General features: G+C 52.0%; 1 protein-coding gene across 11 annotated transcripts in view; it reads left to right on the top strand.

Annotated features, from left to right (window-relative positions):
- SRCIN1 (SRC kinase signaling inhibitor 1) overlaps positions 1–26133 on the top strand; it is a 177502-nt gene that overhangs the window by 17082 nt on the left and 134287 nt on the right. The window contains exon 2 of one of the 11 annotated variants that reach the window (XM_038385624.2): positions 7821–7883. The exons of the other annotated variants lie outside the window; for them this stretch is intronic. The gene's annotated coding sequence lies outside the window, so the exon portion shown is untranslated. The remainder of the gene's footprint in view (positions 1–7820; positions 7884–26133) is intronic. 11 annotated transcript variants of the gene reach the window in all.

Below are 26133 nucleotides of genomic sequence, written 5' to 3'. Positions count from 1 at the left end.
GTGAAGCGCCCTTTGCTTTATGGCTCTGGTGCTGCTTCCCAGCTGCCCTTTGATTTAAAGAACGGGGGGTAGGGGGTGCGCGCCCGCTTGTGCAAAGGCTGCTCTGAGCGCCGAGCCGTGCGAAATAGCCCTGCCACGGTCGTAAAGCCGAGGAGCAAAGAGAGAGAGACCCACGCCCGGAGAGCTCGTGAGTGCAGGAGGCGGCACTGGCAGTGCCTCAGGACTGAGGGAATCTGTCTCATTTCGTGGAAATTAATGATTCCAACATAATTTGAAAAGCATTATATGGCTCATTAAAACCACATTGCCCAGACCAAACAGAGCATCTGCCGGCTCCTGGGCCTGTCAGCCTGCTTCCCAGCCCTGCCTTCCTGTGCCAGGCAGGGGTATCCCCCACTCCCTGCTAAATGGGGGCGAGATGGTGGGGTTGGGTGCTCTCTGCCCACAGATGATCCTGGCAGGATCCCCACAAGGGCAGCCCGTGCCCCCTGGTTTTCACCACTTGGGGAATGTAAAGGGCTCCTGCAGGGCGCTGGTTTCCCTCCCTAGCCTGCTACGGTTCCTGGCTTGCTGCCAGAATGGCTGCAGAGAACAGGGATGGGAATGGGGCTGAACTGGGGATTAAAGGGGGAAGGGGAAGGGCTGTTGCATCCCCCAGTGTCATTCTGCATGATGACATCACAAAGAACATGCCCTTTAGGGGAAGAAAAGCCACTTGAGATCACAGGCCAGTACCCTGCCTACCTGGCAGGGGTGGTAGCCAGAGAGGCACAGCCACTGCACCCCTGGTTGTCCTCCCCCATTTGTACCTAGAATCCCCTTTCACCGCCCCTTGAATCTTGATGCTGTCACTTCTGTGGTGAGTCATTCAATTTCCATGCATGCATTGGGGTAGGGGAAGGGCTGTGGGGGCAGCCCTAGGTCCCTGTGACACAGGCAGGGATAACACCATGGGTAGGGCCCTACCAAATTCACGGCCATGAAAAAAGCGTCACGGACCATGAAATCTGGTCTCCCCGCCATGAAATCTGTATAGTTTAGGGTAAAAGCACACAAAAGACCAGATTTCATGGGGGAGGCCAGCGTTTCTCAAATTGGGGGTCCTGACCCAAAGGGAGTTATGGTTAAGGGACAAGGTTATGTTTGGGGGTGTCATGGAATTGCCACCCTTACTTCTGCGCTGCCTTCAGAGCTGGGCAGCCGGAGATGGGCGGCTGTTGGCCGGGCGCTCAGCTCTGAAGGCAGCGCCCTGCCAGCAGCAGCGCAGAAGTGAGGGTAGCAGTACCGCAACCTCCCCACAATAACCTTATGCCCCCCTCCCTCCCCACAATTCCTCTTTGGGTCAGGACCCCATCAATTACAACACTGTGAAATTTCACATTTAAATAGCTGAAATTGTGGAATTTATTATTTTTAAAATCCTATGACCATGAAATTGATCAATGTGGATTTGGCAGGGCTCCAGCCCTGGGCCTGCAATCTGTGCTCTTGTTGCACAAGGGCGGGGGACAGTTGGCTCTCCATGCCCCCTTCCCGGAGCAGCCACAAAGTGCCTGCAGCAGCCGTCTCGGGAGCACTGGTGGCTCTTTCAGAGTCAGAGTGTTTCTCTCCTGGTGCCTTGCTGCTGCGGTGCTGATTTCCTTCCAAGAGGCTTTTAATGGTTCCCGAGGTCTCCACAGGGTGAAGACAGCTAGCGATTGCTCCCCCCACAAGCCCCCCTCCTTCTGCTCACTTGTGCTCTCTCTCCATTCCCTTTCCACTGGATCTGTATGGGGTTGGGGGTGGGGAAATCAAAGAAGAGAACAATTTGGGATTTTTCAATCTTTCTTCATCCACTGCACTGCGTGAAAAGCAAAGCGTCTAAAGGACACTCAAGGACACTGCGAAGGAGAGTCCCCCCCCACTCCTCTCACATCTCTCCTTTCTCTGGAGGAATGAAGAAGAGCAACGCCCAGATGCTGCCCCACTAGATGTACTCCCCCCAGCCCCCATGTCTCACGTGCCCCTTCTCCCGGGCATTAGCCCTTGCAGGTCCAGCACTGTGCGCTGTTTGCTGCTGGGGGCTCACTTCTCCCTAAGGTGAGCACTGGATTGCAGGGGCCATGAAAATGGGGAGCTTGCCTAGGCCCTGTGGCTCCTTGTATTGTTTCCATTTCCCTCCTGCCACACCCCGGTCAGAGCCAGACCTTCCTTTGTGGCTCAGTGGGGCTGGGTGGAAAGGGAGCAGTCCAGAGCTCAGCTCGGCCTTCTGGTGTGTATTTGGGTAAATAGAAATTCCTGACATTTGCTTTGTGATTGTCTGTGGGCAAATTCCCCTTCACTTGCACCTTGGGGTGGGGTTGATGGTGAGGCCTGAAGGCAAAGCATAGCCCAGCTGCCTTGGCTTGGGGCCGCAACCCCGTGGCAGTCGTGGTGGAGGGAAGTTTTGCAGAATGGTGACTCCCTCTGGCAGAAACCCAGCCCGGCAATTGGGGCCGTGATCCAGCAGAGCCCTTCCATGGGACTGCAACCCTGCTTAAAGGCAAATGGGTGCTTAAGTGCTTTGCTGAATCAGGGCCCGTAGGAGGAGGTCTGGGAGCCAGGACTCCTCAGTTCGTTGCTGCCATTGTATCGCTGAATGACCCTGGGCGAGTCACTCGGCCTCTTTGTGTGTCCATTTCTCAAGCAGGGATAACTCTGGGAGGGGTGTGACGCTTCATTCACAATAATTAGCCCTCTTCCTTTCAGGTCCAATCCCTTCGAGAAGGGGAATCAGCATTATTTCCATGTCGCTGGTGGGGAAACCAAGACACAGGGCAGGGAAGTGACTTGCACCTAGTCGCTCAGTGGCAGAGCTGAGCCTGGATGGAACCCAGGAGTTCTGACTCCAGTTTGGTCCCTTTTTGACCGCACTGCTCTTTGAGATCCTTGGCTGAAAGATACAATAGCAGGGCACGGTGGCATTACTGCAAACTGGAAATTCCTGGACCCGTCTCTCCTTTCCCCTCCCCAACCAAGCAAAGCCTAAGAAGTGAGTAGGAGACCGCAGGTCATGGGAAGGAGTCTCTTTAACATTCTTCACTCCCCTTCTGAACCAGAAAGAGCTCATCCCCCATCTCCCCACAACGCACACACTTGTAGAACCTGCACACAATGGTGAGTCCCCATGCCAGCACAAATCTGTAACAGTTTATTAGCAGAGGCAGAGCTGGATTACTCCATTCTTGCGGCAAAGTCAGAGAGAGAAAGGATGGTTTTGTGGTTAGGGCACAGAACGGGCTTAGGAGCGCTGAATCCAATTTCGCACTCTGCCACCCACTCTATGTGTGACCTCGAGCAAGACCCTTCATCTCTTGGTGCCTCAGTTCCCCATCTGTGAAATGGGAATAATGATTGTTCTTTCCTCCCACCCTTTGTTGGTCGAGTGTGTTTGGACTATAAACTCTTTGGGGCAGGGTGTGTCTCTTTGTGCATGTACATCCCGCAGTGCAACAGGGCCCGGATCTCAGTGGTGGGCTATAAAGTAAAGACCTTTGAGGATCTGGGCCCAAGTGCTATCATAGTAACTACGACAACGACAACTCCTCTCCTAGCACATTATCCCGTAAATAATTAAACCCAAACTACAAAAATGAGCAGGGTACGCTTAGAGAGGCATTCCCATTGTCTGGTTGGGTTTTTTTCCCCATTGTGTTTTGTTTGTTTGCACGCTACTTTGCAAAATCCATTCATGAGCCTGGATTCTCCCAATTCCTAGTGTGACTCAGCGAGGTCTCACCTATGCTGGGGCCACAGCCTCATCTGGGCAGGACCCGGTTATAAAAATGGCCAAAAAGCTGTAGGGTAGAAAAGACCCACGGTTTGAAACTTGGCTGCGTGAAAATTAGGCATCTCCATGCTTATCTGTTCCAGTTACTACCCTCTACTGACCAGTGATCGGCCAAGGCCTGACCGCCCTTGACATTGTGTGCAAAAAATTACCAAGAATGCATTAACCCCATCGCCCTCACCCCAAGAATGAAAATTCCAGCAATAACCCACAGCTAATACAATGTAGCTTAAACTCTGCCTTTGCCTACAGAGGGCCTGCTTCAGCAAAGCACTTAGCACATGCATGTCTCAGAGAGGTTTTTAATGGTTCCTGAGGTCTCCACGGGGTGAAGAAAGCTAGCAGTGTCTCCCCCCACATGCCTCCTCCTTTCTCTCACTCGCATGTTCTCTCTGTTTCTTTTCCACTGGATCTGCATGGAGGGGGGAAAAATTAAAGAAAGCGATGTGGATTTTTCAATCTTTCCTCATCCACCCGCTTAAGTCCTATTGAAATCCATGGCCTTGTCTTCTTACCTTGTTTTATCTAACAGCTGGTAACTAACCTGAAGTCAAACCTTAGTGAGGACAAGGCAGTTTGTAGCTTTCACACAGGTCAAGGTAAAGGCTACGTGAGAGCCTAGAGTGTACCTGGACCTGCTAACGGGTTAAAACTACAAGCTGCCTTGTTTTCACTAAGATTTTACCCCATGTTTGTTCCCATGTGTTAACGAGCACATGCTAAGAACATTCCCCTTTTCCTAGCATGGACACCCCATAATGGGACTTGTGCATGCTTATAGTGAAGCATGGGCTGAAGTACCTTGCTGAATCAGGATGGACTTAATTAGTTGCTGATTTGGAGTCAGAGTCCCACCCTGCCCTCCTTGCCACTCGCCTCTGGCCCGGGGAGGAAGAGTGAGGAAACTCTGGCTGTTATTGACCAAAACAGCTTCAATTTTTGCAGGGGTAATGAGTGCCCACAACTTCAGCTGAAATCCCCAGGCACTCGGCACCTTTCAGAAAAATCCGGCTACTTTTATTTAGGTACCGACCGGCAGGGACCCAAGTTGGAATGTTTTGGCCTTAGAACCTGGTCCAAGCGTTGGCGCTCCCGGTCTGCTGAGGCATTAGCCCAGTCGCACTAGAGCAATCTGAACTCTGCACTAGAACCTTTCTGATTATGTGTGTTACATTAACACCTCCAAGTCCCAGCTGAGACCAGGGCATTTTGCTAGGTGCTGTGCAATTCCCCAGTGGACAAGGACCAAGAAGGATGGGAGGAGAAATGGGGGCACGGAGAATGGAAGTGACTTGCCCAAGGTCATGCAGCAGGTCAGTGGCAGAGGGGGGATTAGTGCCTAGCTAGTCCCACTCCAACTCCCTACCCACTGGGCCATGCTGCCACTGTAACATATGCCATTATGGTCACCAGCTTGGTTCTGGTTGCGGGTCTCACTCGATGCCACGGATCAATTGATTTATGTTGTCCCAGTAAAGGGGTTTTATCACATTCCCCAGGCTGTATTCATTGGCCTAGTTACACCGTCCCTGGTGGAAGGGAGGGGACTCCTGGAGAAGGCCCTGGCCTGCTTTGCCACTTGTGTGAACCCACAGGGCCGTGATCCAGAAAGACAGTGATGGAAAGACTGATACCCCTACGAGGACAGCGGGGATCAAAGGGGGGGCCGCGGAGTGGGGAGAGAAGAGAATGTCAAGCAGCAACAGCAGAGATGCATGAGGAGAGCAGAGCTGGAGCCGGGTGCAGCTCCTTCCTCCGCCCCCCCGCAATGTTGCTGCCAGCCCTTAAAGAATGAGGCTCTTGTGAGAGCTGAGGCCTCCCCCTCCCCTCGCCCCCAAGCCACACAGCCTTGAAGCGTGCAGAAGGGAGAAGAAAACAACAGCCCCAGTCCCTAACACAAAGGATCAAAGGGAGGTCTGGGGCCATGTGTCCCATGCGCCAGGCACAGCTTGTACTCAGAAGCATCCCGGTCAAAAGGCTTTTTAGTCCGTAGGCCCATCAGGAAGCTGGGGGGCGAGACCTTTAACCCTCCCGTGCCATGTTTCCAGCTCAGGTGGAGAGGGGGTGTGTGCACCCACCAGTAAATACAGCCACCCAGAGTTTAAAGAAGAGCCTGCTTGATGCTGGGGTTTCATTTGCTCGTAACGATCATGTCAGGGGTAGCCCAGCTCGGAACAATACGAGGATCAGAAAACCAACCCGAAGGCCACGATTGCTGAGTGGTTGCCGGGAGCCACAGGCAGAGTTTGTCCGGCAGGGTGGGGCCTGTGGCATGACGGCTCCTGATGGTGGCGATGCCGTGGGATCTGCCGTAATGATAAGGATGCCCAGCTCAGCATGTGGCAGGATGGAGGCGCGAGAAACCCGGCAGGTTTATTGCCACCTGCCCTGACATGCGCGTCCCTCCCCCCCACACACACACCACGGCAGACAGCTAACCCCATGGTGGGGAAGGCACACGTAGCCTTCTGTGAGTAACAGTTTGTGGCGGCTAATTCAGGCTCAGCCGTGTCCCAGCTCCAACTCGGGCATCTCCATGGTCCGTGCATTCTGGGTCACCGCTGCGGGGATTCTCAGAGCATCACTGTACTGCGAGTTCTGCGCTGGAGAAGGACCTTTGAAAGAGACCTGTCCAGCCTTGGGCTGATAGGGAAGCCAAGGGAGAGGAAGCTGGAGGATTTATTACAGAGCTTGTCCAGGCCTTGAGGGAGTGGGGGATTGTCTGGTATGTTTTATGACAGTGGCTTATTTGTAGACTCCCCTCCGGGGATGTGGCAATCGGGGCCTAGGACCGTGCTAATAGCTGGGAGTTTTTCTCTCAGTCCAGTTCTTCTTTTGCTCACCACTCTGCTCTGGGGTTAATAGCGGATCTGCATCCACTTGGCCCCTGGTGCCTCTCTTTAAGGCAGGGCATGTGGCCATAACCACAGAGTTGGGGTTCAATGATTCCCACTGCCAAAAAAAAAACAAACAGGCCTGAGACCAGATCCTCCATTGGTGTAAATCAGCGTAGCCTTGTTGATTTCAGTGGAGCCTGGTGAGGGTCTGGCCCCTAGTTTTTAAAGGAGTTTATTCTTTACCTATGGAGAGTTCTGTGTTTTCCTAACCCTGCTCCCCCAATATATATGTATGTATGCACACCCACACCCAAAAACGCTTGTGCGCAAGCGCGCACACACACACACACACACAGGTGGAGTGGGCCATCTGGTCCAGCAACAAAGGTTTTCTATAAGCCAGTGTTCTGGGTTTATTTTTTCTTCGAATCCTCCAGGCTTTGAATAAGAGGCACAGTGTGACTGGGGGTTATTGAAACGCAGGAACTCCAAGAGAAGTCATCTGGATCCAACCCTCTGGTAACTGTATAGGGAGCTCTGTATCCAGGAAGGCACCTCTCCCTTTGGATTACCAGGCAGCCTCATTTATAGTTTCCTGGCCTTCCTCCAAGGACCTGGCTATGTCTTCGGTCCCACTGCCTGCTCGGTGACTCCTTGCTGTGACTGTAAAGGGATCAAAGCAGGCCATTGACTCTCTGGTTTTTGATGTACCAGCAGAGCTTCTGAACCCTCGTCTTCTGTTTGTAGCGTGTGTGTATCTTTTACTATGTGAGGGAGCAGTGTTCTCTGTGTGTGGACAGGAGGGAGCTGGCAGGCATGCGAGTCATGTCTGTGTGACTAGTGGCAAATGGATCTCTCCATCCATGCTTGGGCGTGCGAATGGTACCACGTATGTATTGTGTGTATGTGCATGTGCTTGCCGTGCTCCTTGCCTGCTCATTACATGTAGCCGGTGGTGAGCTGAGACCACAAGACTGTAAAATTCCAGCCGTTCTCTCCTTCCCGTCATTCGCTGATTTTATTTATGTATCGGATCCTTTCTCCTGCTGCGTTTGTGTTTTCTCTCCATTTAGCCTGATTTATTCATTTATTCTCTCCACCCCTCCATCCCTGGCAAACTTTGCCTTCTGGGTCGTGTTCATTCATGAATTTCCTCCTTTCCTGTCCTTAACCAGGGCTCCATCGAGTTGCAGGTGGAAAGAAGCCAGGACTCTGTTCCCTTTGTTTAAAGTCACCAGGTTAGTAAATGTCGGGGGGAGGAGGGCTGACAGTGTCCCCGCCCCGCCCCTCTTGTTGAATGTTTAATGTTTCACCTCCACCTCCCTCTCCCCACCCCCAAACTCTCAGCTGGCTATTGCAGAATCACTCAGCCCTAAACCCTTCCCTGTTGCTCTTGGCGACACTCCGTGGGAAGCCTGAGGGCCAGTGCCCCAGAACGGTATTGTCAGATATTATGGCCATGTGAAGCCAGCACCTGTTCCTTGTTGATGTGGGGAGAAGAGCCTGGAATGTCGGATCCTATGGGGATGGGCCTTGATTTCTGTACCACTAAAGCCACCACGTTCTCCCTCCTGGGACGAGGGGACAAGTCGATGGCAGGGGCGGATTCAGAGAGAGAAACCTCTCGATCCAGTTGGCGTCATGTGTAGAGGCAGAATCCTTAGCCAAGCAGTTGTGGCAATGTGCAATGCAGGGAGCGTTTAAAACAAAAATCAGAAGAAAGTGAAATTCACCGGAGTCTGTTCAGCAGCAACCCCTGCTGGGTCTGTCAAAATAATAGATTATATTTCTACGGCATCTGGGTGTTTTGCTTTGCGGAGAGACGGCTACAGCAAAAGTTTAAACTTGTTTTTTTTAAAAGTGAAAACTGCATTAGACTCTTGTCAATCAGGAGCAGGGGCTAGGATTTTAAATAATAATAATGTCTCCAAATCCATCACGTCATGCTGCTGTGTCTGCTGGCAAAATACGGGCCTCGATCCCGCGGTGCTCCTGCGCTTTCTGCACCCCCTTCCTGATAACGCTCTCTACTGGGTGGATCTCTGTGATCTCACCTTCTGAATATCTGCAAGGGGGGGAGGTAGGATCTACAGCCCTCCTCACGCAGCTTCTTGCCCTTTGCCTCATTTCTCTTCAAGGGTAGACCCAGAAAGGACACACACTAGCTATCGTCACGCAGTCATCGTTTGTTGTATTTATCTTAACTAAAGCCTTGGCTAAAATCCTGGCCCTACTGAAGTCCCCCTGGGAGTTTTGCTTTTGACTTCGGTGGGGCCAGGGATTTCACGCCTTGCTTACTCAGGGGTTTGAGCTGCTTCTGTAGCTGCACTAGTGTCAATACTGAGTCTGTCTACACTGCAGTCAGAGATGCAGAAAGTGTCGACATACCTGAGCTCACTTGGATGTAGCTAGCTCGAATAACAGTGAAGCTGTGGCAGCAGACGCTAGCCACTTGAGTTCATATCCAGGGCCCCGGGCAGGCTTGTACAGCTCAAAGCTATTTCAGGTCCGTCTACACATGCTGCAGTCACACCTCTGGCTGCGGTGAAGACAGACTCAAAGTTTCTACGCTGGTGGTGCACACGCTAGTTTGAAGGGGGGTGAGTTGCATGGGTGCATGCGCTGGTGTGTCTGTCTATCCTACGGGTTTACACTGGTGGCTGCATTCCCAGTCCAAGCAAGGATTTAAACCCAATTGTGGCTGGTGGGGAAGGACTGGAGATGCAACAAACAAAGCCAGCAAAATGCTGGGGGAGCCAGGCCTCCTTGCATGAAGATAGTGGGAGGAGAGTCCAAACCTTGGAGAGAGGTTGGAGAGGAGGCTGTGGGTTGGGGTCTTATCCTATTCTGAGTCCTTGGTCGGGGGCATGGTCTGTGAGCCACTGAATCTAGGCCCAATGTCTAGGGCAGGCACTGGCTTTGCGTCATACTTAGCATGTGACCTTCTCAGGCAATTTCTCGTCTCAATTCCCCCATCAATAAGATGGGGTGAATGTGACCTAGCTGCTGTGCTGGGGCTCGTTGTTTGGGGGCCTGTTTGAAATGTTGCTCTACCTAGGCTTGCCCTGGGTCTCTGTGGGACACTGAGAGCAGGAGTCAGGTTTTGCTTCGCTGCGCCATTGAAGAAAGAAGGGAAGGACCAAGTGCGTGGTTGCAGAAGCAATACTGGCCCCTAACCCACAGCTCTGCCCTCTGGATGAAACATCCAAGACAACGGAATAGCGGAATACTTTTTAGTGTCGTCCGTGCAGACGGCTTGTTGACTTGTACCATAAACTGTTATCCTGACACCTGAGTGGGGCTAGCCGGCTAGGAGAGCAGCGAATGGCTAATCCCTGTGTCCATGTAGGAATCTGGCTGGGGGCTGTGAACTTTGCTTTGTCTTGCTTGTGGTCCCAGAATTGTACATGAAATTAAACTCCTGTCTCAGAAAGGTTTGTGTCCTTGATGCTCAGCTGGCGAGCAGGTTGCAAGCTTGTTTCCTTGGGGCTGCACATGAAGGGAATCTTGGAACCGGTGCACCTGGTGGTAGGAGCCTGTGGTTTTCTTGCAAGAGTCAATCCCAATTTGGATGGGCTTGTTGTGTGCATTTCCAGGCATTTAAACAGGTCCAGTGTAGGTCTTCCACTCATCCCACTGCTTCTGCATTTGTTCCAGGTCCCAGAATTGCTACCCACAGCCACCAAATGTCATCGTGTTGTCAAAATGCTTCATGTGTCCTGAAAACATAGCAGTTGTGCTGATGGGGTGTGGGGTTTTGAGTTTTAAGATGTGCTGGTCAGTACTTAGGGTATATAAAAAACAGTCCAGTGAGAGCCAAAAGGAAGGGTGATCTGGAGGTTAGGACATTGGACTGGGACCCAGGAGGTCCAGCTTCAGTTCCCAGCTGTCACACTTCCCAGGAGTACCCAGAGTCAGGAGGCACCTCGCTGCCACCTGCCCTTGTGGTGGGGAAGTCTTGTCTGTGCTGGCTGTGTACCAGCTTCCCGACTCCACCAGCCTTTGCCACCACAAGCACTGCCTGCCAGGCCTCCGCAGGGCTTCCTCACCATGTACCAGTCAGTGATAGGCACATGCCGACCTCTGAGTCCTCCAACCAGCCCTCTGGAGCTCCCAGCCCCTGTTCCACTGTGCACGCCCAGAGCTCTCAGACTCCCTGCTCCCAAAGGCATCGTTCACCCCAGCTTGCAAGGTGGAACTCGGAATCTCCGCCCCGCTTAGCACCCAGCACTTGGATGTATCTACCCAGTGATGCCAGGAATACGTTTATCCTGTTATTCGGGCGATAGAAGCTAAGAATCTTGGAAACAAATAGCTCCAGAGACAAAAATCATAACGTGCTTTCTACCTCACAAGGCATCCCCCCTCCTCCTGCAAGACCACTTATCCCAAGTCCCTTTCCCAGCATTCTCAGCCAGGTTGGCTGAGATCTCCCTTACCTAAGACCAGTCCCGCTGGCAACTTGTCTTCATGTGTGGAAGGGTGCTGCACCCCCAAACATACCACAACAGACCTCTGATGTTCACCTGGAAAGAGGGTCCTTCCCTCCATGGATGTTTCCCTCGGCCTGTTCATTCCCTTCGGAAGGCTCCACCAGCTTGTGGCTCAGAATGCTCCCAGACACCTATTGTCTGACGCACAATACACAATGGTCCTCCAGGGAGAGAAGCACCTCCCAGCCCCTGCCTGGAGCAGTTTGTCTCAAGATGCGCTACCTTTGAGTGACCTGCTGTTAGCTACAGACCTAGAGAACGTGCTTTTTAGTATATGTCTATAACTCCTCCCATATTTTCCGTCCATACGTCTCGTGTGGCGCAGGCTTTCGGTACACACCGTACATGATCCCTTTTGGTGAATCCATGGGATCCCTGTATCCCTGCACCATCTGCCAGTTGGCATCCAGGGTCCTTGTGTCACACACACCTTGGGCAAAGCCATGAGGGCTGGATTTTCAGAAGAACTCAGCCCCTAGCAGGTTTCTACTGTGACACTTTGGGCCAGTATTCAGATAGCTGGAGATGATTATGGGTCTTTTGAAACATGCCCTCCCACATGTCTCTGGGCTTCAGTTCCCACCACTAAATGGGGATAATCATCCTTCCTTTCTCCCACCGGTGATGAGGTCAAAGCAGCAGCCTGGAAAGGATTAAGAAGCAACCACTGCCTATCACATGGATATATAAGGAGCGGAGGTATCAGGCATACGGGGGGAAGAATGTGTCCTGGGCCCCAGGTTGAGGCAGGGAGGCCTCTGAGGATTGTGAGCAGCGGGACAATAAGCAATGCCCCAAAGAAAGGCCCTTAAGAGGATTTAGGTGTGGAGTTGATTTCCCTTCCCTGAAACCAGTCACCAGCCCTGTTTGTGCCTCTCTTGTCTATTTATACTCTGAGCTCCCTGGGGCATGGATCACGCGCACTGTGTCTGTGCAGAGCCCAGCACAACGGGGCCCTGAGCTCAGTTAGGGTCTCCAGGGGTGCGGCTGCACTGCCAACCCCTCCCCATGGCAGCGAGTCTCAGAGCCAGGTCAACTGGCTCAGGCTTGCGGAGCTCATGCTATGGGGCTAAAAGTAGCTGTGTAGAGGTTCCCATGCAGGCTGGAGCCCGGGCTGTGAAACTCAGCAAAGGGAGCGGGTCTCAGCGTCCAGGCTGCAGCCCAAGCAGGAACGTCTGTGTAGCTATTTGTAGCCCCATAACGCGAGCTGGAGTCAGTTGACCCAGGCTCTGAGACTCCCTGCTGAGTTATTTTTTTTCTCCAGTGTAGACATATCCTAGGGGTCTATCTACCTGCACACGAAGCCTGGGCTCCAACTCAGATTTGAGCCCAAGTCCCGTTTCCATCCACACACAAATCAGGCTGACTCAGGTCAGCGAGCACTTAGGACATGGGTCCTTGGACCCTGCTAGAGGGAGGTTCAAACCCAAGTCCTGCTGAGACTCAGGTCCGAACCCTGTCATTTTGCAGTATGGACGTAGCTCTAGCCGCAGACCTGAGTCAGACGTTCCGCACAGTGCAGCATGGACACATCACTATGGCTGTGAGACCTGGGTCCAGCAATTGTAAACTGAGTTTACAAGCTTTAGAAACACCGAGTCCACAAGCCCAGGTCCCCTAGACCTGGGTTTATAATGCAGTGGGGACACACCTTGCATGTTACCGTAATACACCTAATACTAATAATCCAATCGATGCATTGGTCCAGTGTCAAAAGGAGACTCTTCCCAGAGTATTCTATCTGAACGCCCACACCCTACTCCACAGTGGGAGATGAATAGTCCTTATACCTTGCACCAAATTCTTTGATGCTGTTGTGCCAGCCAGGCCCGGGCCTGGCAACAGCGACCTTGGGTGTGACGCCTCCCCGTGCTGTAATGCAGCATCCTGCCCAGAGGCTGGGCCAACCCTGTGTGCCCCCCACCTGCATTGTGGATGCAAAGAGGCTGAACAAACCCACCCCACTTTCTCCAACCACCTGAGAAGCCAAATGAAAAACCCACCTGCCAAATGCGCGGTGGAAAACAAGTAGCTTTCCAACCAAGCCATGTGCTCACAGCATCCTTTCTAATAAGCCCCGTTGGCCTGAACTTCAAAGAGACGGGGAAAGACCTGCTATGTTTTTCTAACAGCCCTGCTGCAGGGCATGCATCTGCCTCTTTCCAAAGAGGCTCATCAGCTGCCTACCTGGCCCTGGACCGCTGGCGGAGCAGGTGCCTAGATCTGGAAGGCAGGACGGGCTGGCAAGCTGAGAGTGTCCTGGGCTAGTCATGGGTAGGAAGTGCAGTGGAAAGGGAAGCTGGGTGGGAAAAATTCCACTGCTTGCTCCTCTTCATCCCAGCAACTCGTTAATGATTTCAATAATTAAAAGCCACCTGATTTGTGTGGCTTTGTCTCCCATTTAGGAGGCAGCCCTCTTAGCTAAATTCGCTGTCTTTTTTTTTTACGGCGCTCACGTTGTTCTCGTCCACGGCAGATCCTCCTTTTGGCTGGGATGAGTAATTGGCTAGAAATGAGCGAAGGCTGTCAAGAGCCAATTGCACCTTATTACCAGCATGCTCAAATCCCAATCTGGGCACCGGACAAAGGCCTCTGGCAGCTTCGCAGCAAGGTAGCTGATGCCTCTGGCCATCTGAGGTGCTTGCTAGGTAGCCCAGTCCTTCAGTGGGGGCTAATGTGAGCAGTGGTGTATGAGACGAGGTCTTACTCTGGGCTGACCCCACTTGGCTGGTTGTGCTTGTGGAGAACAGTGAGATCTGTGTGAATGGCTAGGATGACCGTGCAGTGAAAGTATCTTAAGATACCTTGGGTCATTCCCAGCTCTGCCACTGACACTCTGTGTGACCTTGGGTGAATCACTTAATTACTCTGCACCTCAGTTTCCCCATCTGTACAGCACAGATGATAATAATTCTTCCTTCGTCTGTTTGGCCTCTCTCAGTACAGTGCCCAACGTAATGGAGCTTCAATCTCCCTCTGAGTGTGTGGGCGCTCACATTTCACAAATAGTATCAGCATCAGTCCCTCCTTTCCTGTGATGGCTACTAACCCTGGACAGTGGTTAGGCCGCTGGTGTATGGAGATCATGGCCTACCCTGCTGACTAGTATTGTCTCCTTGTTTCTTTCCACTCCCCTGTCTGTGTGTATCCATCTCTTGTTGTATACTGACTGTAAGCTCCATAGGAAGGGACTGTCTTTTTATTCTGTGTTTATACAGCACCAAGCGCGGGGGAGCCCTGGTCCAGGATTGGAGCTTCTAGGCGCCACTGCAGGACAAATAATTGATTAATAGAGTCACAGACTTTAAGGCCAGAAGTCACAGCGCCGACTTTCTCATTTTCCCAGGGGTGCTTGACTGAGAGGCTTCTGAAACGTTTACCCCTCCTATTGCTTTCCTAAGGGCCAGGGCATTAACCAAGTTTTAACTCTGGGAATGTTCCCATTAAGGACTTCAGATTCTCAGTGCAATTTTTTTATTTCCCTGCCCTCTGCCGTTGTGCAGCATGGCTGTGTACCCTTAACCCGCTGCATCATTGGGATGCTCACCTGAGAGGGTCAGGCTGAGGTTGACCCAGCCAGCCCCTTGGGCAGCTCCATCATTGGGCACCTTCGACTGGTCTGCAGAACATGAAAGAGCAGGGGAGAGTGATGAGATCGTTTGGACGGCCTTTGGAGACTGCTGAGGATCGGCGCTGGAAGGGTTATAGTTGTATGCTAGAAGCCAGTGATTAAAGGCTAGGAGAGCAGGCCTTATAGTGATAGACTCCAGGACCCCAATCTGTTTAGCCTAACAAAGGAAGGTTACAGGGTGAAGCGCCTACATGGGAAACAAATACATACTGTGGGCTCTTCAATCTGGCAGGCAAAGGTCTGACGTGATCCAGTGGCTGGAAGTTGAAGCTAGACAAATTCAGATTGGAAACAAGAGGCATTGGAACGACTTCTTCCAGTGGGGTGGGTTCTCCATCACTGGCCATTTGTAAATGAAGAACCATTTGAAGGGAGATGTTCTGGTTCAAACCAGAATGAATTCAGGGAAGTCCTTTGGTCTGTGTTACGCAGGAGGTCAGGCTCTATGATCACAGTGGCGCCTTCAGGCCGGCTGGTCTTAGGAGCTAGGTTCTGGTCCCTAACTTGCTGTTTGACCCATTGTAGCCAGCTGCCGGATGGGTCTCAGCTTCCCAGCGGGCAGTGGAAAGCTTTGCTGAGTCCCGTTGGCAAAGTGTTGGGAGGCCCCTGACATGGCTGGGGCTGTGCCAAGTAATGACACTGAGGCTGTGGGAAAGGAGATCCTCTCTTCCCCAAGTCGCTGTGAACATGTGCGGGGCCCGTCCTCTGGCTTGAACTGCTCAGGGATTCTGCCCCAGCCCTTTCCTTCCCCTGCGCTCACAGAAATGGGACATTAATGCAGCTGATTCCATCTAATCGCCCTCCCCTGGCGGGCGACCCAGGGAGGAATAATTCACAGCGTCAACAGCTTCTTAATAACTGTGTGCTTCAAGTCAATTTCCAGAGCGCTCGTTTGCCTTTTAATTAAAATTACCATTTTCCCAACAAAGAAAAAAAAATCAACAAACCAACAACAAGCCAGCATAGCCTCCCTCCTCCTCTCCGGTCTGATGTGGTCTAAGCCTTGTAACAGCAGCGTCCCGCTGGGATCCACTCCTGTCATCTGTCACCCCTTCCCTCATTGCAGAGGGGCAGCATCGCATGGGGGCAGCCAGGCAGGCCTCACCTCTCGGCTCCTGTCTGTGTCTTTAAAAGAACTGCAGTGACTGTAAGTGCATTGGGCCAGATCCCCAGCTGGTGTAAATTAGTGGAGAGATGATTATTCACACCCAGCTCCAGCATGTTACATACAGCAGTGGTTGGACTGTGATGGCCAGCATCAATTTAAACTAGGATGACCCAATGGTTGGAGCACTAGCCTAGGGCTCGAGTGGACCTGGCTTCAAGTTCCTGGTTTGCCCCAGATGTCTTGCTTGACCTTGGGCAAGTCACTTAGCCTCGCTGTGCATTACTTTCCTATCTGCATAATGGGGATAATAGCATTCAGCATTAGGCAGTGGGATGGGCTAGAAATCGTTTGGGATAATAGGGGTTTCAGGATCCTGTTTTTCGCGGCCCTCAGTGACCCGTATGTTCATTTGTCTGTGTGTAATGCAGTCAAATAAAGCCGTGTCCTTTTAAAGGAAGAATTGGAGCTAAATTCTGCTCCGCTCTTTGTGTGAGTGAGGTGCCCCTCAGACTTCACCCCAGACATGTGTGTACTTATCTGAGGGCAGAACTGTCTGATTGGGGAAGAATGGATTTCCGGTGGTAAATTGTAATAGAAAGCCAAGCTGGTCAGAGGAGGGGCACTGTGGGATACAGGGCAGCCAATCCAAAGTACTGTCGAAATCTTGACTCAAGCCTCCCCGCCTCCCCCGCATTGTAGAGTGAGTTCTGCTTAGTAACATCCTCTTTTCTGCTTTCCAATTTCAGAGGGTGAATTCTAGCTCCCTCTCTCCCACTGACACCCCCTTGAATTCATCTCCATCAGTAAACTCAGTTGTTATTTTTAATTGGCTTCTCTAGACCCTTGGCTGTGACTCTAAGCATAACAAGAGCACCCGCTATCCCGGATTGTCCCCTGGGGAGTTCAGGGAGTGTGTCCCAGGCCTGGGGGTGCCCGGGGTCACATGCCTCTTTTAGGTGGAGGAAGAGGATGAGAGCTTGTGGAGGCCGCAAATGGGTGAGGTTAGCCCTGGGACCCACCGAGTAGAAGCTAGCAGTTGAATGAAGTGGCTGAACTGGGGTCAGCGGAGGTGTGGCCACGCGACCGACAGCCAGAGGACTGTGCGTTGACGCTGGACCACCAGCAGATCAGAAAAGTGAGCTCACTGTGACCGTCACTTTTCTGGCAATCTTGGGGAGGGTCTCTTTCCTTATCAGCGCCTCTCCAAACCAGAGAGGAGGGAGAGACGGTGTTGCTGAATCACATCCAGAATCTGGGGCTGGGGAGGGTTCTAGATTCCTATGGCCGGACAGTTTATTAACATGAGGGGAAAAGCCAAGGCAGCCGGTTACAAAGCTCGGTGTGACCAGAACCCTTACTCAAAGCCAGGTGAGCATGGAGTGGTGACAGGAATGGTGCAAGTGGGGACTTGATAAGGGATTAGAACACAGAACTGCGAGTGGCTGTAAGATGCTCCCCTTCTGACCTGCTTGTGTTTCACTTGTGTTTCATTGCTTTGCACTGGTGTCTGTGGTTACACGAGGTGCAGGACGATGGGGAATCAGGCCCTTCGTGGTGGTGTTCAGATTCCCAGGGGCTTTTCCCACTTCATGTACAGTGTATCTTTCACCACGGCCATGCTTTTGGCATGGGCATAGTTTGAGGGGAGAGAGCCAGAAGGGGATGGGGGGCATTAGCCCCAACTGCAAGCCTCAGGCAGATGTGGAATTTGCCCCCCGATGCGCAATCCCATTGGCTTGACTGGAGCTGCCCCCCCAATACAGAAGTCAAGTGACACCTATGGATTTTGGGCACACTGCCTACTCCCAGACCCCTGGTCTGTAGCAGTAGAGCTGACAGTAGGCTGGACTGAAAGGATCTCTTCCCCCTCCCCAACTTCCCTAGCCTGCTTAGTGGCCCCACTTCCATAGACTGCTGTTTGCTCTTTCAGCTGGACAGCTCAGCTGTTCATCGGCTGACACCTGGTGACCTGTGCTCTGTGCGCTACTCATCCTGCTGGCACCTTGTCCAGGCAGCTTCAGGCCATGTCCAGTGTCTGTTTCCTCTAATGAGAACTATGTAGGGCACTTCCCACTAAGGTGAAGGGGAGTGAAAGCGAACCAGTCAGGTGGGGGTTGCATTCCAGGAAGGCTGAGCAGCATCTTGGCTGGGACAGCAGGCCCGGCGTTTGCACACCCTGGGCAGAGATCGAAACGGGCGGTGCTTTTCCTTTCCCTTTCCCCCCTCCCTGCCAAGGAAGGAGCACTGCACATGTCCCACCTGTGTCTTCTATGTGACAAGGCAGCTGAGCGTTCTTGCATCCAAATGCATCCCGAGGTTGTGACAACACTCGTCCACTCGAGGTCATTCTGCTCTGCTGGTTGCTGACATCACATAGGGCCTCTGACATGCCGGTCAGATCGTGGGCATCACAGGTACTGAGAGGTGATGTAGGGAGTCCAGGGTCCTGAGATGTTGTTTATTAAAAGAGAGACCAGACTTACAGGGACAAGGAAAGGATGCTGTCTTTGGAGGAATTGACTGACCTAGAAAATGAGTTTTCATTTGGGCTTAGAAAGCAGCCGTGCTTCCTTCAGTTCTGTGTGCTGGTTTTAGGGGTTTCACCCTGGATGTGCTGGTATCTGGTACTCCTTGCCACATGGACCTATGTAGGAATTTGCTAGTACACATGGTCCCCCAGCCCTGGATTATCTGAGCTGCTCATGCCCCTCGTGAGATAGGGAAGCATCCTTACTCTCACTTTACAGATGGGGAAGTAAGGCACAAAGAGGGACTTGCACCAGGTCACATGGGAAGTCCGTTGCACAGCTGGGAAATGGAACCCCATTTTTCTGAGCCCCAGGACAGTGCTTTAACCACAAGGCCACGCTTCTTCTCATTGTCGCTAAAACTCTCACCACATCCAGCAGGTATTTCCCTGCCGTGGAGTGTTGCGCACAGCCCGTGAAGAGAGGCAGTGTCTAAAACGTGGCAGAGATCAGAGGTTCAAACTTTCAGCCTCAGCATCGGCTGTCTGCAGGTCCCAATCAAGCCCACAGGCCTGGGTGTTGCACCCATTTTGCATATGCGGGTGCCCAGCTGCCTGATCCGGTCCGCTTGCATGGGCTGGTGCAGTCGAGCATATGTGGACAAGACTGGGGTAAAAAAATTAAAACCCCAGAATTTAGGGTTGGGAAATGCATCCCTAAATGTGGCTTATTCCGAGTGCTGGGGTAACCCACAGCAGGGGGGGCTGCATTTCCTTTTGTCTTTGGCAGGGAGCAGAGACCAGCACCCTGGGTTACACCAGAGCCTGGATCAGAGCAGCAGAGAGAGCAGTTGCAAAACATAGAAGGACTGCGGAAGGGAGGGGGGGAGGATCAGAGAGGAGCCCCCTCCCCCTCCGTTCCATATTCAGAAGTGTCTGCAATTGTACATTGACAGGTGCAGGGCTGATGAGCTTCAAATCTGTCAGTGCCGTTGATGTATCTATAATTACTGTCTGATGCGCCGGAATTAGACAGAGAGCTGCGTTGCTTGATGCAGACACTGGTGCCCTTGAGTGCCAGGGTCAGGTTTAGCCGCAGTGACACTGTGCATGGAATTGAACCCCCAGGTGGCTGACACCCCCCAACCCACACACACATTAAGGGAAGGGCACATGAAAGTCACCCCCATGGGGAGCAGCTCAACCACTGCAATAGAGATAAACCCCACTGTATGTCGGGGGGCTCAAAGGTGGCAAATGGGATGCTATATTTAACTAGTCCCCTTGCCAGGTGATGTGCAATAGATGCATTGAACTGTTGCTAGGCTTTGTCTGAAATGGCAGACAGGTGTCTGCATCTCCCTCACTCTCAGGCTTCTGGGTGGCTCATCCCTGTTCTTAGTGGACAGCTGGTGGGTCTAGGTGACCAGCCTCTCCTGGGTAAATCCTTGAAATTCCCCATAGGTGTTGCTTGTCTTTTCCTCCTGTCCTTGGAGCTGTGGATCTCAGCACCCCGCGAGGAGGTGGGGAAGCTACAGTTAATAATAATGCTGATGACTGGTCTGAAGCTGTTTTACCAATATCTCAGGAATTAAGCCCGGTCATCCTGATTTTGCACGTGGGGGAAAAACGGACACAAGGGAGAGGATTTAAGAAGCCCTTGGCAGAGGCTAACTCTGCTCCCACTGACGCCAGTGGCCCGGGACGCAGCAGTGCGAGCCCAGGGCTGGAAATCCTGCCGGAGTGGGGAATTGCCCAAGGTCTCGCAACGAGGCAGCTGGGAATAGAACCCAGGAGTCCTGAGTCCCTGCACCCTGCACTACCCTCCACGTGCGCACAGCCAGGTTCTCAACGGATGTAAATCAGTGTAGCTCCAGGCACTTCTGATTTCCACCAGCTGAAAATTTGGCCCTTGGCTGCCACACTCCCCTTACTGAGGAGCCATATGAAAAAAGCTCCCTTTGGCCAGTGGCTTCAGATTTGTGCGTGTTCAGTTTGTCTCAGGTCACCAGTCAATCTGCACAGGGGGCATTTATTAGCCACCCCGGCTGTAACCCAGCTGTCTTGTATCCTCCGCCATTCTCCTCTGCAAACACAAGCCTTCTGTCACCAGCCATTCTTGACTTAAGGGAGGGCTGCCCCACCCTGTGATTAGGAACTGAAGCCCTTATCGTGGTCCAGGGCCTGTAATTCACATCATAAAAACCAATACATGGGAACAATTCGCAATCATTTAGCAGGAAGAGAGCATCCGGGACCTCAATTAATCTATTTGTAAATTGCTAATTTAAGCATCTCGCCCAGATGCCTTAAATTACTCCCTCCCGTGGCTTACAAATGGGTAAAGAGTGCAGAAATATCAATGGAGCGGTGGGGAAATGGCATTTAGTTACCGTTTTCGGCAGTGGTAATAATACTGTAGCTAACAGAGCTTTGATTTAAAGCAGAGTAAGCCAGTGCTTTCTTTGAAGAAAGATCAGCACAGGAGCAGAGCCTGGCAAGAGGTGAAACGCCTGGAAGGGGCCGTCAGGGGAGGATGGGGACAGCTCAGCATCCTTCAGAAGACTCAGAGGCGCCAAGCGCTCCCAGCTCCAGCTGAAGCTGATGGAGCTGTGAGGTACTCAGCACTTGGGACAAATCAGGTCCGAAGTGACTCTGAGAGCATGAAACCCCCAAGGGCGGAGAGTTCCCTGCCGGTTAAGGAGCTAAACGGTCCCCACATTGAAAGAGCTCCTGGCCCAGGCATTCTTTGTCAGTAAATGCAGGGTAAAGATTAGCTGTGCTGAAAACAGGGCCCCTGTTGTGCTAGGCGCTGTACAGAGGTAGTGAGAGACAGTCCTTGCCCCAAAGGCTGGCAGGAGAAGACAGATGCCTGCCTCCAGGCCACGCTCCAGAGCCAGGCACAGAGTGTATCAATGCTTCTGTGTTGTACTGATACAGGTTTTCCCCCTTACTAGAGATGCCCCTGATCAGGATGGTCCCTGCCATCGGAGCCAGTGACCCAGCCCACTCTTCATTTCCAAGAGCTGGTGATTTGTGTCGGTTTATATAACAGAGGCTGAAACACTGAAGTCTTGTCTAGCTGCCTTGTGGAAATCACGGTCATTTACAACTGGGGAAATAACTCCACGGTGTACGCTTGCTTCCCAGAGCGTTGGGAGGTCACCTCGAACGGTGGTTAAGTGCCTTTTTTGTCTGTGTCCCAGGAAGTGACTATAATACACTGTCTCTCTTTTACCTCCAGAGCTATTGTGTTCCAACAAGTGCACCTGTTTCACATCACCCCCCTCCTCCCTCCCATCTGTTCTATAATGCTCTGGCTCGTCAGGTTGAATCTTAATGATTGCGAGCCAGATCCTCAGCTGGTGTGGATCAGCGCAGCCCCACCGACAGCAATGGAATGGTGCTAATTTATTCCCGTTAAGGATCTGTCCCTGCATGTTCAAAGTGCTACATGCAAGGGGGCTTTAGCAGCAGGGCTCCCTGTTAAAGCTGTCAGGGATCTTCTGTCTAAAAACTCCTCCACGGTTCTTTGAAAATCTATCCCGTAGGGTGCCTTGGCTGAAGCGGAGAGTAGAGTGTGCGTGACCTGTTCTGCCTGATTTGGCCCCCTGAATGCCAGCCCTGCACGCACTTGTTGCATGTCTGCTGGTAGCGGGAAGATGCTTTCAATCCTAGCTGTGCTTTTCATGCCTCCCAATCTGGTTGCAGTCAGGCTGGTGGGGTGAAGGGTTGGGGAGATTTCTTATCCCCACCCTCCCCATGAAGCCAAGCCAAGCCTGGGAAGGATAGATTTTCCCTTCCAAGTCCTTCAAGAACAAAGTTTGAATGCAGAGGGCTGAGTCTCTCCCCCGGGCTTCTTGCCACCAGCCTGCAGAGGAGAAGGACTATCAGTATTTCAGTCCAGGGGTGGGCAGGTCAGCTTGTTAGACTCCGATCTCGTTTCCAAGGCCCGATCCATCTGGCTGCTCTCCCCGCTTTATGCACAGCTCATCCTGTAAGGCGGGCCCCGCCTGCCATCGGCCTGCCCAGATACAGCCTTGCTCTCTTCCCGGGATCGTTTGCATCCCCCTCCGTTGCTGCAGCGATCACGGCTCCAGACACGTGCCTGTCATTCCTTCGATAGGGCCGGCATCCCTCGTTTGCTTTCTGCAGGTGCAGAGGTGATCAGTTGATTTACGACTTAGAAAACGCTTTGAACACTTCCCCCTCTAGGTTGGGTCTGTTTATTTTAGCATCATCAGGTTCCTTGGTGCTGTGCGAACACCGAGGAAGGCATGGTCTTTGTCCCTAGGACATTACAGTCTGAATTAAATAGATGATCCATTTGAAACACATTAACACACCAGATGACTGGCGAAAATCCAGTCTCAAAGCTGTGTTAAGAGATTCTATATAGGCTAATTATATCCTTCACGGATTAGCATTTAAACCCTATGCTGCTTGTAGGATCTGCAGCCCATAATTAATCCTACACCACTTCCAGGATGATTGGGCAGAGGTGCACTTCTCAGCATGCATGGTCTTGATCATGTATTTTCTTCCAGTATTGTCTAGAATGGTTGTGTGTTCTAAGTTGGTACACACTTCCTGCTTCCTGATCACTGGATGATTACCGTTCTATTCATTCCCTCTGGGGCACCTGGGATTGGCCACTATTGGAAGACAGGACTCTGGGCTAGAGGGACCTTTGGTCTGACCCAGTGTGGCCGCTCTTATGTTCTTATGTATGGGAATCTATTGTGGGTTACACAATACGCCAGCAGATCCTATCCCAAACCTCTACTGGAGCCTGCCATAAAATGATGAATCATTCCTTCCAATCTGAACTGCTCAAAGTACTTCAGAAACAATAATGAATTAAGCCTCCCAAGCGGATAAGGATCTTCCTCATTTTACAGATAAGGGAGCAGAAGCAGATTTGCAGTGACTTGCCCAAGGTCATGCAGTATGTCTGTAGCAGAGCTCTGGGAATTGAAGCCAGATTTTCAGCCTTGCATCTTCACCATGGGACCTGCACAAGGTGGGTTCAAGGTAAAGCTCAATGCAGATCCTGGTTTCTGTTCAGCAATGTGATACAGGGTGCACACCTGCCTTTCTGGAGCAGTAGCATGAATGGAGAAGTGCTGATGCCTTCTCTCTGGGGCCTCCTGTCTATTCATGGCCTCTTCTGTGGGAGTAATATGGGGAGCAGTTTCTAGAGGCAGGGCTTGGTTACCGCCTCCCGGCGTTTCAGTCCACACCTTGCCAGGTGAAGATGATCTATAAGATCAAACAGTGCAGCAGGCAGGCAGTGTCCATAAATCCCATTTCCCCCGTGTTGCAAACACAGGGCCAGATCCTGAGATGGGCTAAGCACTAGCCTCTCCCTCTCCCATTAACTTCATCCCTCAGAATAGTCCTAGAACACCAGCCTGCTGTCTTCTGGGCAGAGGGGGGATTATTGCTGCGGCTAGCATGCTCACGCATATGTCAGCGTGGGATAGGGCAGGCACCTCTGTGCTCTGGTATAACTTCCCTAAGATAAAAGAAAAGCAGTACTTGTGGCACCTTAGAGACTAACAAATTTATTTGAGCATAAGCTTTCATGAACTACAGCTCACTTTAGCAGATGCCCGCCTGAGCTCATGAAAGCTTATGCTCAAATAAATTTGTTAGTCTCTAAGGTGCCACAAGTACTCCTTTTCTTTTTGCAGATACAGACTAACACGGCTGCTACTCTGAAACCTTCCCTAAGATGTGGCCCAAAGTCCCTTCCGTCTACTACTTCTGGAGACAGTTCACACTAGCTCTTACATGTAACACCTCTCTCTTATCTAGCACTTTCCCTGCCCAGATCTCCAAGCAGGTCAGTATTATGATTTCTGTTTTATGGATGGGGCAACTGAGGCCCAGAGAAAAGAATGACTTGTCCACACCAGGGCCAGTGATAGAGATAGGATTAGGATCCTGGTCTCCTGGCTCCCAGTCCATTGCTCAGTTCACTGGGCAACACTGCCCCTTAAGCATTGCTAGAAATAAAAAGAACCAAGAATTTCTTTTAAGTCTCAAGATTTTCAAGCCAACCTCATGATTATTTTTTAGGGGGGTGTGTCACGGAGTCCCCGGGCGATGCTCTGGAACTGCTCCCTAAGAAGCCAGTCAGGACTCTGGGGAAGTCTCTCTGGGAGCAGCCTGTCTGCAGGGCACACAGCTCACCCGGCTTCCACCTTCCTGGGTCTGACCTCGGAGCATTCAGCATCCTCTGCCCCTCCGTGCGCTTCCCACAGCGAGTCCACCCAGGCAGGGTCCTGGGGAAGCCAGAGGGTCCTGCACCCCAACTCCGCAGTCAGACGTGACTCTCAGCCAGCCAGTAACACGGAAGGTTTATTAGATGACAGGAACATGGTCTAACACAGAGCTTGTAGGTGCAGAGAACAGGACCCCTCAGCTGGGTCCATTTTGGGGGGCAGTGAGCCAGACAACCATGTCTGCACTTCACTCCATGTCCCCAGCCAGCCCCAAAACTGCCTCCCCCTCCAGCCCCTCCTCCTCTGGGCTTTGTCCCTTTCCCGGGCCAGGAGGTCACCGGATTCCTTTGTTCTCCAACCCTGTAGCTCTCACCTTGCAGGGGGGAAGGGCCCAGGCCATCAGTTGCCAGGAAACAGGGTGTCGGCCATTCTCTGTGTCCAGACCCCTGCCCACACCTGCCCTCTAGGGCTCTTCAATGATCGTACACCCTTATCCCTCCACCTAGATACTTAAGAACTGCATAGGGGAAACTGAGGCACCCCCACAATATTCAGAGGAAACATTAAGAACAGTCCCGTTTCGTCACAGGGTGATTCATGATTTTTGAAGGCAGAAGGTTAACAAGGCTACTCCTAGTTTCCTTTCAGAATGTTAGATAAACAGGAGGGTTCCCCTCCAGCCCAGATTGATACCCGCTGGCTCTCACCTTCTCATGATAAAGTGCTTCCTTCTCTCAGTCTGAGCTCTGGTAGGTCTCTTTCTCTCCATTGATCAGCTGGCCACACCATGCCCCCTTTCTCTTGTGTACAAAGACAAACACATCCTCTCTCCCTGCCTTACTATGCTGGGTGCGTTTGAAACCCGCCGTGTCATGTTCATTATCATATTCCCCTCGTCCTGCTGTCACTACACATGATGGCAGCCTTCAAGCCAGTGAGTTTTCATGTTATCAGCTCCTGGGTTTAAACAATATGTTGTTGTTATTTATCTAGCTGCTCCTGATGTATAATGGAATCTGGTTTTCGGTGCAATTAGCCTCGCCGTCTGTCTTGTGTTGTGACAAAAATTGATGCCGGGCAGGTGTGTTTTGACTCCCATTGTCTAGAACCTGGGCAGGAGCGGAGATGAGGCTGCAGAGGGGGCACTGCATGAAGACAGAGCCCTGGAGTGGAGTACAGATGTGCTGGGGACCCTCTTGACCTGATCCTGGCGCTGCCATTTTCACATTGTCTTTGCCTAAGGCACTGTCTACACTACAAGCGAGGGCTGCGAGTCCCCCCATCTAGCTCCTAGTGTGGACGAAGTAGCCTGAGAAACACGAAAGGGATATGGCTAGTGCCTTACAGGTTCCAGTCGAGATCCGAACCCCTTGGTGGTTTATCCAGCAGGGAATGTCTCTTACAGCCTCAATAGGCCGGGCAGCCAAAGGGCGGGGAAAAAGGAAGGATTAATATCCCCATTTCACAGATGTGCACAGAGAGATTAAGTAACTTGGCCAAGGCCACGCTGGAAGTCGCAGACATGGGAATCGAGCCCAGATCTCCTGGGTTCCAGTCCA

This window comes from Dermochelys coriacea, chromosome 27 (genome assembly GCF_009764565.3).
Source record: "Dermochelys coriacea isolate rDerCor1 chromosome 27, rDerCor1.pri.v4, whole genome shotgun sequence".
Lineage (NCBI taxonomy): Eukaryota > Metazoa > Chordata > Testudines > Dermochelyidae > Dermochelys > Dermochelys coriacea.
The sequence above is the reverse complement of the archived record's forward strand: the minus strand, read 5'-3'. Positions and strand labels throughout refer to the sequence as shown.